The sequence below is a fragment of the Schistocerca nitens genome, chromosome 1 (assembly GCF_023898315.1).
Source record: "Schistocerca nitens isolate TAMUIC-IGC-003100 chromosome 1, iqSchNite1.1, whole genome shotgun sequence".
Taxonomy (NCBI): Eukaryota; Metazoa; Arthropoda; class Insecta; order Orthoptera; family Acrididae; genus Schistocerca; species Schistocerca nitens.
Window position 1 is genome coordinate 1,239,193,502 of NC_064614.1, and position 12,894 is coordinate 1,239,206,395.

General features: G+C 47.3%; 1 protein-coding gene across 1 annotated transcript in view; it reads left to right on the forward strand.

Moving 5' to 3' along the window:
* Positions 1 to 12,125: 12,125 nt before the first annotated feature.
* Positions 12,126 to 12,894, forward strand: part of LOC126233794 (uncharacterized) — a 455,553-nt gene continuing 454,784 nt past the window's right edge. Inside the window, exon 1 of the mRNA XM_049942885.1 lies at positions 12,126 to 12,229. The gene's annotated coding sequence lies outside the window, so the exon portion shown is untranslated. The remainder of the gene's footprint in view (positions 12,230 to 12,894) is intronic.

Below are 12,894 nucleotides of genomic sequence, written 5' to 3' on the forward strand. Positions count from 1 at the left end.
GTGCCTAGAACCGATCGGCCACTCCGTCCGGCTTCAGGAGGTTCGTTCCGAATTTTGGGATCTTAGCTGCCCCTTTGAATCAGCTTCGTAAAAAAGGAGTTAAATTTACTTGAGGTCCCACCCAGCAGGCAGCCTTCGAACAGATCAAACCCGCCATCGCTAATCCACCGGTGCTTGGGGTGCCTGATTTTGATAAGCGTTTTATAGTTCAGACGGACGCGTTGATTGCGGTTGTGTCAGCCGTGTTATTACAAGAATGACAAGGTCAGCGGCAACCTTTGGCCTATGCCTCACGCCGTTTGAATGATGCCGAAGCAAAATACTCAGTTTACGAATGTGAGGCCTTGGCGGTCCTATTTGCATTAGAAAAATTCCGGTTCTACCTTGAGCACACACCTTTTTTTGCTGCAAACGGATACCCAAGCCTTAAGCTGGGTTTTGGCTAGGCCACGCAAGACCGGTCGAATCGCCCGTTGGGCCGTGAGAATCTCATCCTTTAAATTTAGGGTTAAGCATATCAGAGGTTCTGAGAATGTGGTGGCTGATGCTCTCAGCCGTATGTTTGACCCACCATCTGATGGTTCGGAGAAGCAGCATCAGGGCCCACTTCAGGGTCAACTTTTGGTTTTGAGGGAAGTACCTCAGTTGTTTAGTAATCTTGAAGAAAACCAGGAACAGGGTGAGGAATTGGATCCCATCAAGCACCGGATTAGGTCAGGTGAGATTATTGGAAATTACAGCTTGAGGAAAGGTATTCTATGGAAAGCAGTGGGCCAACACCACGCTCGAATTTGCCTGCCACGAACATTAATCCAGCCAGTATTTCAGTATTTTCATTACTCTTCAGTGGGCAGTCACTTAGTGACATATAAAACGATTCACAAAATTAAGCAGTATGTGACTTGGCCTCATCTGGAGCGCGACATTAAGAAGTTAGTAGCCGGTTGTCATCTGTGTCGGGCCGCGAAACCTAGTAATGCCCTACAGCAAGGTCTGTTGTCATCGGAACGTGAAAATTATAAAATGGATCGTCTTTATATCGATTATGTGGTTCCGTTGCCACGTTCCAGTAGAGGAAATATGTATATTTTGGTGGTAATTGATGCCTTTTCTCGCTTTACTTGGCTTATTCCCAGTAGAATTAGTACAACCAACGTAACTACTTCTCACCTTACTAACATCTTTTCGATCTTTGGGCCTCCTAAGAGCTTGATTAGTGATAATGACCCTGCTTTTGTGTCAGATACATTTAAGGCCGTTTGTTTCGGGAATGGCATCAAGCACATAAACACAACACCGTATTATCCTCAGGGGTCCTTTGCTGAACGTGTGAATCGCAACCTAAAATCAGCTTTAATAATTTACCATCAAGATAAACCGAGCAAGTGGGATACTAACTTGCCCTGGATTAATTTTTCGTTTAACACTGCGGTTCATGAGGCACTGAAGACTACAGATTCTCTCTTATTGGACTATCCTATCAATTCGCCTTTGTCTAACGTATGGTGCATCCAAGACTTACTTCCTGAGCGGGTATCCCCGGGGTTAATTACACGGAACTGGAATCGGGCTCGTCGCAGTATAGCGGCTGCCCATGGTCCTCAAGCCTTGCGGTACAACCGCAATAGGCGTCCTTATCAGGGAAAACCGGGGCATCAAGTCTATATTAAGAATGTTCAGGGTCGAGGAAGGATGGGGGGCTGAGTAGAGAAGTTCACACCTCACTTCATAGGTCCATGCACAGTGTTCCGTGTGTTGGCGCCGGTTAACCTGTTAGTCAGACATCATCAACCCGGTAGGGAATATCGAGTTCATTTGAGCCAGGTGAAGTCTCTGAGATCAGGCGCCTGTTCTAGTTTGAGGGGAGGAGGTTGAGCCGTGGTAAAAATTGCTGTTTTGAAGAGCGCCCCGCAGCACGTAGTGTGAAGCAGTCGCCCTCCGTTTCTGGCGGTGGCGCCGCTGTGGCAATCGCAGCTTTGGTGCATCCCTCTGGTGGGAAAGGGGAAAGGTTCCCTGTTCAGGTGCATTTAAGGGGCGCTATGAGCTCGCCAGTCGGTTAGTATGGGTCAGTCTCCCATCCCCAGCTTGCTAGTCCGTCTCTCGTCCTCATTTCTTAGGCAGTTTGTCTGTCGTTCGGAGTGCTACTATGTCGTTCGGATCAACCTTTAAAGCCGGCAAAATGAGAGTCTTTCCACTCCGCCAGTAAGAGAACTCAGCGAGTTCCTGCATCTGAGTCTGCGCGTTAGGCCGCCAGTCTGCTCGAGTTTGCTCAGGCAATGGTCATTGGCTGTTGGATCGATCGGTTGGTCGGTCTCGCACTGGTATACAAGATGACTTGTCCGTCTTGAGCGTCGGCGCATGTGAGGTCACCTCGTGAGTCCAGTGGGTCGCGGCGTATAGCGAGGGTCGACACGAGAGCGACAGGAGCCAACCCACGACATCGGTCTGGCCGGTGCGAGCTGCGACGCCGTGAGACGGGAGATCGGCGCGCCTTCCTGCGTCCGTTGAAGCGGCTGGCATCGGACGTTTCGGGAGAGCGATTTGGGGGTGCTGCGCCCGGTCTTCTCGAGAAATCGCAGTTTATTAGAAGTTAAGTGATTGATGATATGTTGTTTGATTTACTCTTGTTAAATTCTACTTGTTTTCTTGGTGAGGCCACCAGCCGTTTTGATTTGGGGTCGTCTCACTATTCTTCTCCGTTTGCCCACCCGCAGGAAGGTGGTTGTTTATAAACTGGGTGGTCCGTTTTTCCCTTGTGGAGTACAGGCGGTTAGAGCAACCTGAGGTTCGGGTTGTTCGGTAATCTCCCTATCAGTCTACAGTACGTTAGTAGCTGCCTCTGTCATGTTTGTCGGATTTGGTGGGTTAACGGATTTATTGCTTGGAGTGTAACGGCCTAATAACTGAAATATGTTTTGATCTTTGGAAACTTTGATATTTTGCCTATGATCTTGAGAGGCGGTGTCTGTGTACTGTAGAGCATCTTAACTATTGCTTGGTCAGCCTTGTAGAATTTTATATAAGATTGCATTTCATAGGATTTTGTTTGAATGATCATTTTAGTATATAAAGCTGCCACCCTTTCACTGTAAGACTTTCTTAGAAGTTAAAATCAAGTTGCACCTTCAGTGGCAAGGTTAATATTTTAATTGTTAGTGTTTTGTACCATTTCCATCCCTCCTATGGGGGGTGCATAATTTGTGTGCTTGTGCAAATTGTTAAAATTCTTAGTTTAAAGTTATCTGGTGTGTTGCAGATTTGCACCAGTGTAGTCTCTCAGAGGCTGTTGTGAGCGGTCGCAACTACGGCCATGTCAAAAGGGAGCGGCAAGGTTCTGTGCCTGAAAGCTCATACAGTCAAAACTTGATTCTTTCTGCCTCTGAATAAATTGTAACTTTGATATTTAGAGGGCGCTTTCTTATTATAATTTTATATTTGTTTCTTTTAAAAAATGCTTTTAGGCACTATTAAAATTAATAAAATTCACATTTGTTAAAAGGAATTTGGTTATGATTTCATCAGTTACTCCCTGGCAACTACTTCCAAGCTTACATAGTGTGATTAAATGTGTTAATGTTCTTGATGAATCGCTAGTATATAAAATAAATTCTTAAGAATAATCTTTGAAAATAAATCACGGCTCACCTACTTCTTTGCAAGAGGCTGTCATGGCTCCGGTCAAAGCATGGATCCTTTCCCTAGAGTCCAGTAGCTGGATTTCGATGCTTTAAAACAAGATTACTGTAACTCTCACACCTTCCCAGTGAAGATATAACAGAAATTTCGTCGGGATTGAAAACTGTAGGCTCCAAGCCTACTTCTCTGGAAGAGTAGCTTGAATCCAATGCAAAAAAGCAAGATTACTGTAACTCTAGCACTTTCCCAGTGAGGATATGACACAAAAATTGCGTCGCGAGTGAAAACTTTCGGGTCCAAGCCTACTGCTTTGCAAGGGACTATCACGACTCTCGTCAAAGCATGGATATTTTGCTTGAAGTCTAGGAGCTTGAGTCCGGTGCAATAAAGCAAAATTACTGTAATTCTCGCACCTTCCCAGTGAGGATATAACACAGATATTGCATCGCGATTGAAAACTTTACGATCCAAGCCTACTTCTCTGCAAGACACAAACACAGCTGCGGTCGGAAGATGGATCCTCTCCTGGGAGTCCAGTAGCCTGAATCCGAAGCATCAAATCAAGATTACTGTAACTCAAGCAACTTCCCAGTGAGTATACAGGGTGAGTCACCTAACGTTACCGCTGGATATATTTCGTAAACCACATCAAATACTGACGAACCGATTCCACAGACCGAACGTGAGGAGAGGGGCTAGTGTAATTGTTTAATACAAACCATACAAAAATGCACGGAAGTATGTTTTTTAACACAAACCTACGTTTTTTTTAATGGAACCACGTTAGTTTTGTTAGCACATCTGAACATATAAACAAATACGTAATCAGTGCCGTTTGTTGCATTGTAGAATGTTAATTACATCCGGAGATATTGTAACCTAAAGTTGACGCTTGAGTACCACTCCTCCGCTGTTCGATCGTGTGTATCGGAGAGCACCGAATTACGTAGGGATCCAAAGGGAACGGTGATGGACCTTAGGTACAGAAGAGACTGGAACAGCACATTACGTCCACATGCTAACACCTTTTCATTGGTCTTTTTCACTGACGTACATGTACGTTACCATGAGGGGTGAGGTACACGTACATACGTGGTTTCCGTTTCCAATTACGGAGTGGAATAGAGTGTGTCCCGACATGTCAGGTCAATAGATGTTCAATGTGGTGACCATCATTTGTTGCACACAATTGCAATCTCTGGCGTAATGAATGTCGTACACGCCGCAGTACATCTGGTGTAATGTCGCCGTAGGCTGCCACAATACGTTGTTTCATATCCTCTGGGGTTGTAGGCACATCACGGTACACATCCTCCTTTAACGTACCCACAGAAAGAAGTCCAGAGGTGTAAGATCAGGAGAACGGACTGGCCAATTTATGCGTCCTCCACGTCCTATGAAACGCCCGTCTAACATCCTGTCAAGGGTCAGCCTAGTGTTAATTGCGGAATGTGCAGGTGCACCATCATGCTGATACCACATACGTCGACGCGTTTCCAGTGGGACATTTTCGAGCAACGTTGGCAGATCATTCTGTAGAAACGCGATGTATGTTACAGTGCTCTCCGATACACACGACCGAACAGCGGAGGAGTGGTACTCAAGCGTCAACTTTAGGTTACAATATCTCCGGATGTAATTAACATTTTACAATGCAAAAAAAAATGGTTCAAATGGCTCTGAGCACTATGAGACTCAACTGCTGAGGTCATTAGTCCCCTAGAACTTAGAACTAGTTAAACCTAACTAACCTAAGGACATCACAAACATCCATGCCCGAGGCAGGAATCGAACCTGCGACCGTAGCGGTCTCGCGGTTCCAGACTGCAGCGCCTTTAACCGCACGGCCACTTCGGCCGGCTACAATGCAACAAACGGCACTGATTACGTATTTGTTTATATGTTCAGATGTGCTAACAAAACTAACGTGGTTCCATTTAAAAAAACGTAGGTTTGTGTTAAAAAAACATACTTCCGTGCATTTTTGTATGGTTTGTATTAAACAATTACACTAGCCCCTCTCCTCACGTTCGGTCTGTGGAATCGGTTCGTCAGTATTTGATGTGGTTTACGAAATATATCCAGCGGTAACGTTAGGTGACTCATCCTGTATAATACCGAAATTGCGTCGCCATTGAAAACTTTAGGCTCCAAGCCTATTTCTCTGCAAGAGACTACCACGGCTACGGTGGAACCATGGATCGTCTCCTGTTAGCCCAGTATCTTGAATCCGATGCACCAAAGCAAGGTTACTTTAACTCTCACACCTTCCTGGTGCGGAAATAACAGAGAAATTGCGTCGCGATTGAAAACTTTAGGATCGAAGCCGACTTCTCTGCAAGAGGCTACCACAGCTGAGCTCAAACCATGTATACTTGTCTCGGAGTCCAGTAGCTTGAATACGATGCACCAAAGCATGATTACTGTAACCCTCGCAGTTTCCCAGTGAGGATATAACACAGAAATTGCGTAGTGAGTGAAAACTTTAAGGTTCAAACCTACTTCTCTGCAAGGGACTGTCGTAGCTCTGATCGAAGCATGAATCCTATCCTGGGAGTCCAGTAGGTTGAATCTGATGCACCAAAGCAAGATTACTGTAATTCTCGCACCTTCCCAGTGAGGATATAACACAGAATTTTCGTCGCTATTGAAAACTTTAGGCTCCAAGAATACTTCTCTGCAAGAGACCATCACTGCTGTCGTCGAAGCATGGGTCCTCTCCTGGGAGTGCAGTAGCCTGTCTCCGATGAACCACTTCCCATTTACTGTTACCTTCGCAGTGTCCCATTGATGATGCAACACAGAAATAGCGTCGCGGTTAAAAGCTACACACTTCATTCCGACTTGTCTCCAAGAGATTAACACGGCTGTGATCGCCGCATGGAACCTCTCCTGGGAGTCAAGTACCTTGAATCCGATGGGCAAACATGTAATCCTCGCATCATTACAGTGAGGAATGGACACAGAAATTACGTCGCTATTGGAAACTACAGGCTCCATGCCGACTTCTCTCCAAAAGACTAACATGGTTGCAATCGCTACACGGAACCTCTCCTGGGAATCCACTAGCTAAAAACCCAATGCACAACAGCATACTTCCTGTAAACCTCGCACTATCCCATTGACAATGTGACACAGAAATTGTGTCGCGATTGAATACTACAGGCTCCATACCGACTTCTTTCCAAGAGACTAACATGGCTACGGTTGCAACATGGAACCTCTCCTGGGAATCCCGTAGTTTGAAACTGATGCACCACAGCATGTTTACTGTAGTATTCGCACTCTACCAGTGAAGTTGCATCAGAGAAATTGAGTCGCGATAGAAAACTACAGGTTCTATGACGACTTCTTTCCAAGAGATTAAAACGGCTGTGGTTGCCCCATAGAGTCTCTCCTAGGAGTCCAGTAGCTGGAATCCGATGCACCACTGCCCGTTTACTGTCAACCTCGCCCCCTCCCACTGACGAAGCGTCACAGAATTGCGACGCTATTGAAACCTATAGGATCACTATCAACTTCTTTCCAAGAGACTTTTATCCGATCCACCACTGCCCGTATAATGCAATTGGCCTCCTCCCCGTGAGGGTTCATAGAGAGAGTCGCTTTTGAAAACAACTGGCTGCGCTGCCGACTTCTCTCCAAGAGACTAATACAGCTGCAGTCACCGCATGGAATCTCTCCTAGGATTCCAGTAACTCGTATCCAATGCACCACTCCGTAACCCTCGTACCCTCCCATTGATGATGCGGCACGGAAATAGCGTCGCGTTTGAAAACTACAGGCCCTATGCCCACTTCTTTCCAAGTGGTAACACGGCTGCGGTCAACCGCATGGCACCTCTTATGGGAGTCCTATAGCTTGTATCCGATGCACTACTGCATGTTTACAGTAACCCTGCACTCTCCCAGTGAGGATACATCACAGAAATCGCGTCGCGATAGAAAACTATAGGCTGAATGCCGACTTCTCTCCAAGAGACAAACACGACTTTGGACCCCGAGTGGAACATCTCCTGAAACTGCAGGATCATGTATCCTAGGAGTCCAGCAGCTTGTATCCGATGCACCACTGTACGTTTCCTGTAACCCTCGTTTCCTCCCATTGAGGATGCAACACATAAATTACGTCACGTTTAAAAACTATAGGCTCCATGACGACTTCTCTCCAAGAGACTACCTCGACAGCGGTCGCCTTATGGAACCTCTCCTAGGAGTCCAGCATCTTGTTTCAGATTCACCACTGCCCGTTTAGTATAGCCTGGCACACTCCTAGTGTGGATGCGACACAGAAATTGCATTGCAATTGAAAACTACACGATCAGTACCGACTTCTCTCCAAGAGGCTGATACGGCTGCGGTCACTACATGGAACCTCTCCTGGGAGTGTGGCAGCTTCAATCCGGTGCACCAATGTTCATTTACTGTAACCCTCGCACCCTCCCATCGACGATGCGACACAACCTTTGGTAGTAATTACGCAAATACGCAGTTCATTGTTTTTTTTTTTTTTTGTACGAAAATGTAAAGACTGGAGATTATTTGTGACTCATAAAGTTGAATACGACTATGCAGTTTCTCTAATTCAACTAGTAAAATGCGAGTTGCATCTTGTAAAAGCAAACTAATCTGATATATAATTATTTATATAAAATTTCAAAAAAATGGCTCTGAGCACTATGGGACTCAACTGCTGAGGTCATTAGTCCCCTAGAACTTAGAACTAGTTAAACCTAACTAACCTAAGGACATCACAAACATCCATGCCCGAGGCAGGATTCGAACCTGCGACCGTAGCGGTCTTGCGGTTCCAGACTGCAGCGCCTTTAACCGCACTATATAAAATTTATTTATAGAAAATATCAGTTCCTCGCTAAGAGTTTATTACAGCTTCAAGACAACGGATTGACGAGTTACGTGCTGTTTTCTGCGCAGAGGCCAACAACCATAGAAGACTGCAGGTTGATGAACATTAATTAGAACTTATACTCTCCAGTCACGGCGGTGGAAGCAAATAGGCACCTCGCGTGTATTGCAATCTCAGTACAAATTAGATCAGTGACACGTCATCGGCGGTAACACAGAGGAGGTATGAAGGAGAGAAATTTTCGATGGAAGCGGTTTATCATAGACACGTGGTCCATTGATCGTGACCTGGCCAAATACTCAGGAAATAAGAGCCAAACGAAAAAACTACAAAGACGAAACTTGTCTAGCTTGAAGGGGGAAATCAGATGGCGCTATGGTTGGCCAGCTAGATGGCGCTGCCATAGGTCAAACGGATATCAACTACGTCTTTTTAAACAGGAACCCCCATTTTTTATTACATATTCGTGTAGTACGTAAAGAAATATGAATGTTTTACTTGGAACACTTTTTTCGCTTTGTGATAGATGGCGCTGTAATAGTCACAAACATATGGCTCACAATTTTAGACTAACACTTGGTAACAGGTGGGTTTTTAAATTAAAATACAGAACGTAGGTACGTTTGAACATTTTATTTCGGTTGTTCCAATGTGATACATGTACCTTTGTGAACTTATCATTTCTGAGAACGCATGCTGTTACAGCGTGATTACCTGTAAATCCCACATTAATGCAATAAATGCTCAAAATTATGTCCGTCAACCTCAATGCATTTGGCAATACGTGTAACGACATTCCACTCAACAGCGAGTAGTTCGCCTTCCGCAGTGTTCGCACATGCATTGACCATTGCGCTGACGCATGTTGTCAGGCGTTGTCGGTGTATCACGATACCAAATATCCTTCAACTTTCCCCACAGAAAGAAATCTGGGGACGTCAGATCCGGTGAACGTGCGGGCCATGGTATGGTGCTTCGACGACCAATCCATCTGTCATGAAATATGCTAATCAATACCGCTTCAACCGCACGCGAGCTATGTTCCGGACATCCATCATGTTGGAAGTACATCGCCATTCTGTCATGCAGCGAAAAATCTTGTAGTAACATCGGCAGAACATTACGTAGGAAATCAGCATACATTGCACCATTTAGACTGCCATCGATAAAATGGGGGCCAATTATCCTTCCTCCCATAATGCCGCACCTTACATTAACCCGCCACTTGTCGCAGCCATCGTGGATTTTCCGTTGCCCTATAGTGCATATTATGCCGGTTTACGTTGCCGCTGTTGGTGAATGAGTCGCTAAATAGAACGCGTGCAAAAAATCTGTCATCGTCCCGTAATTTCTCTTGTGCCCAGTGGCAGAACTGTACACGACGTTCAAAGCCGTAGCCATGCAATTTCTTGTGCATAGAAATACGGTACGGGTGCAATCGATGTTGATGTAGCATTCTCAACACCGACGTTTTCGAGATTCCCGATTCTCGCGCAATTTGTCTGCTACCGATGTGCGGGTTAGCCGCGACAGCAGCTAAAACACCTACTTGTTCATCATCATTTGTTGGAGGTCGTGGTTGACGTTTCACACGTGGCTGAATACTTCCTGTTTCCTTAAATAACGCAACTATCCGGCGAACGGTCCGGGCACTTGGATGATGTCGTCCAGGATACCGAGCAGCATACATAGCACACACCCGTTGGGCATTTTGATCACAATAGCCCTACATCAACACGATATCGACCTTTTCTGCAATTTTTTTTCCTTTATTGTTATTTTATACCTGCACATACAAACAGGTAGGCTGGCAGCAGCATTCTACGCCGCTCTTCAGCCTTAGAGGAGACAATGATAAAAGACAGAAAGAATACTCAAAAATGACAGAATGGTGGGTAAAAAAAGTAGACATAAAATACAAAACATGGAGCCGTTCACACTCGACGAGAAATCACACCACAAGCTGTTGACACGACGCACAAATATCGATGATTGCGATGACACATGGGAACGATGGAGCGTGACGGTGATCACTGAACACAAAATACTACGGCACACACACGAGACACTGATGGCGATGATCTCCGGCGCGCGAATGTCCACGTAACGTGTGCGAGTCCAGGGACCTGCCAAGAGGGGAAGAAGGGTGAGGGGGAGGGAGAGGGAGAGGGGAGAGCAAAGATGCCAATGGCAGTGGAGAGGGGAGGAGGAGTAGAGGGACGGGGGTAGGGGAAGGCCGGGGGAGGAGTGGGGAGAAAGGGAGGAAGGATGGAAGGGGGAGAGAAGGGAGAGAGGGTGCCCAAAGGAATCAAACACAGGAAGGGAGGATCAAAGTTGGTAGGAAGGGTAGATGGAGGGGAGGAGGGCAACATCAGGGAGGGGGAGCAGGCGGAAGCCACCTTGGGAGAGGGTGTGGAGAGTGGAGAGATGGAGAGCAGGTGGGACATGGAAGTACAGGCGCGGTAGTGGACGGGGGCGGGAGAGGATGGCAGAGAACAGCTGGTGAGGAGGATCGAGTTTGCGGGAGGTGTAGAGGATCCGTATCCGTTCGAGGAAAAGGAGGAGGTGGGGGAAGGGAATTAGGTCGTACAGGATCCGCGTGGGGGAGGGGAGACAGATGCGATAGGCGAGGCGAAGAGCATGGCGTTCCAGGATCTGAAGGGATTTGTAAAAGGTAGGGGGAGCAGAGATCCAGGCAGTGTGGGCGTAGCAAAGGATAGGGCGAATGAGGGATTTATAGGTATGGGGGATGGTAGAGGGGTCCAGACCCCAAGTTCGGCTGGAGAGGAGTTTGAGGAGACAGAGGCAGGAGCGTGCCTTGGCTTGGATCGTCCAGAGGTGGGGGGTCGAGAAGAGGCGACGGTCAAGGTACTTAAGGGTGGGGGTGAGGGCAATAGGACGGCCATAGATGGTGTTCCGCAATTGGTAAACAGTCCATTTTAACACGTGTAATGTATCACGAAGCAAATACCGTCCGCACTGGCGGAATGTTGCGTGATACCACGTACTTATACGTTTGCGACTGTTGCAGCGCCATCTATCACAAAGCGAAAAAAGTGGTCCAACTAAAACATTCATATTTCTTTACATAAAAATTTGGGTTCCTGTTTGAATAAACGCAGTTGATATCCGTTTGACCTACGGCAGCGCCATCTAGCGGGCCAACCATAGCGCCATCTGGTTTCCTCCTTCAAGCTAGACGAGTTTCGTTCTTTGTAGTTTTTTCGTTTGATGCTTATTTCGTGAGATATTTGGCCCGGAACTATCAATGGACCACCCTGTATACCTCTGCCCCCTCTGCCTTTCGTTTCCCATTGCCATATCTTCCGTGCTTACTCGCACGGTATGTGCATAACGCCGAGCTTTGCTTGTGATTTGTGGTACCTTTTTCCGAATGATGCGCCTGCGGCGGAAACGTGTTGGTGCTGCAAGTCCCCAGACCGGGGCTATGTACGTCTTCAGCAGATGCAACACGCGCGGGGTGCGCGCCTGTGTACGGAGTATGTAGACACGCCCCCTTCCTCCCGCCCCCTCCCCCACCTCTCCCTTCGAACCCCCGCCACGGCGGCTCGTGGCGCGGACGGCGGCGTGGTGCGGCCGCGTCTGCAGTCGGCAGACAGCCGTCAGTGTGAGAACGTCGCGCCACGCCGCACCAGAAGCCGGCAGCCGGTAGTTTTGTGTGCCGCGACCCACTTGCGGCGTCCACCGCCCGCCGTCAAGACGCAAGGTAAGCCAGCCTCTAGCCGCCGCCCATCAGCCTGCTGCTCCCAGGTCTGCACGAGGAACCCCTGCCGGCGATTTCTACACCCTGTGTCAGCGCCAGCAGAAATATACTTGCGGCACGGCTTCCCGTGAATTAATAAATCACCGACGCGGTGCCGAAAAGCTTTTGAGTTCGTATCCGCACCGATCCAAGCACGCACAATGCTTCTCACTCGATTACAGTAAGACTACTGGAGCAACAGGTGCCGGCTCCTTTTGTGCAACAAGTAATCCGGGAGACGGATGTCGACTTCGAACGACGCGATTTCACTGGCGGGAGAAGACGATGTGACAGTCAGCGAGAGAAAAGAATGGTGTTTCACTGAGCATCGAAAGTGTTCGAAGTGACGAAAATCAGTGTTCATACTCGGATGAATGATCTCACGACGTGGTGTGCTTCTTGCTTCGGAAAGACAGTATACTACAGCAGATGGCCCCAAAGATCATCCACATCTATACTCTGCGAATCACTGAAGTGCTTCTCAGGAGGGACTTCCACTGTACATTATCGTTTCTTCCACATCCACTCGGGGAAGGAGTATGGGAACAATGAGCGCTTGTGCGCCTCTGTTCGAGCTGCTACTTGCACAGATTTTATTTGCGTATGTTTACGGCAGAGCAACGTCGGGA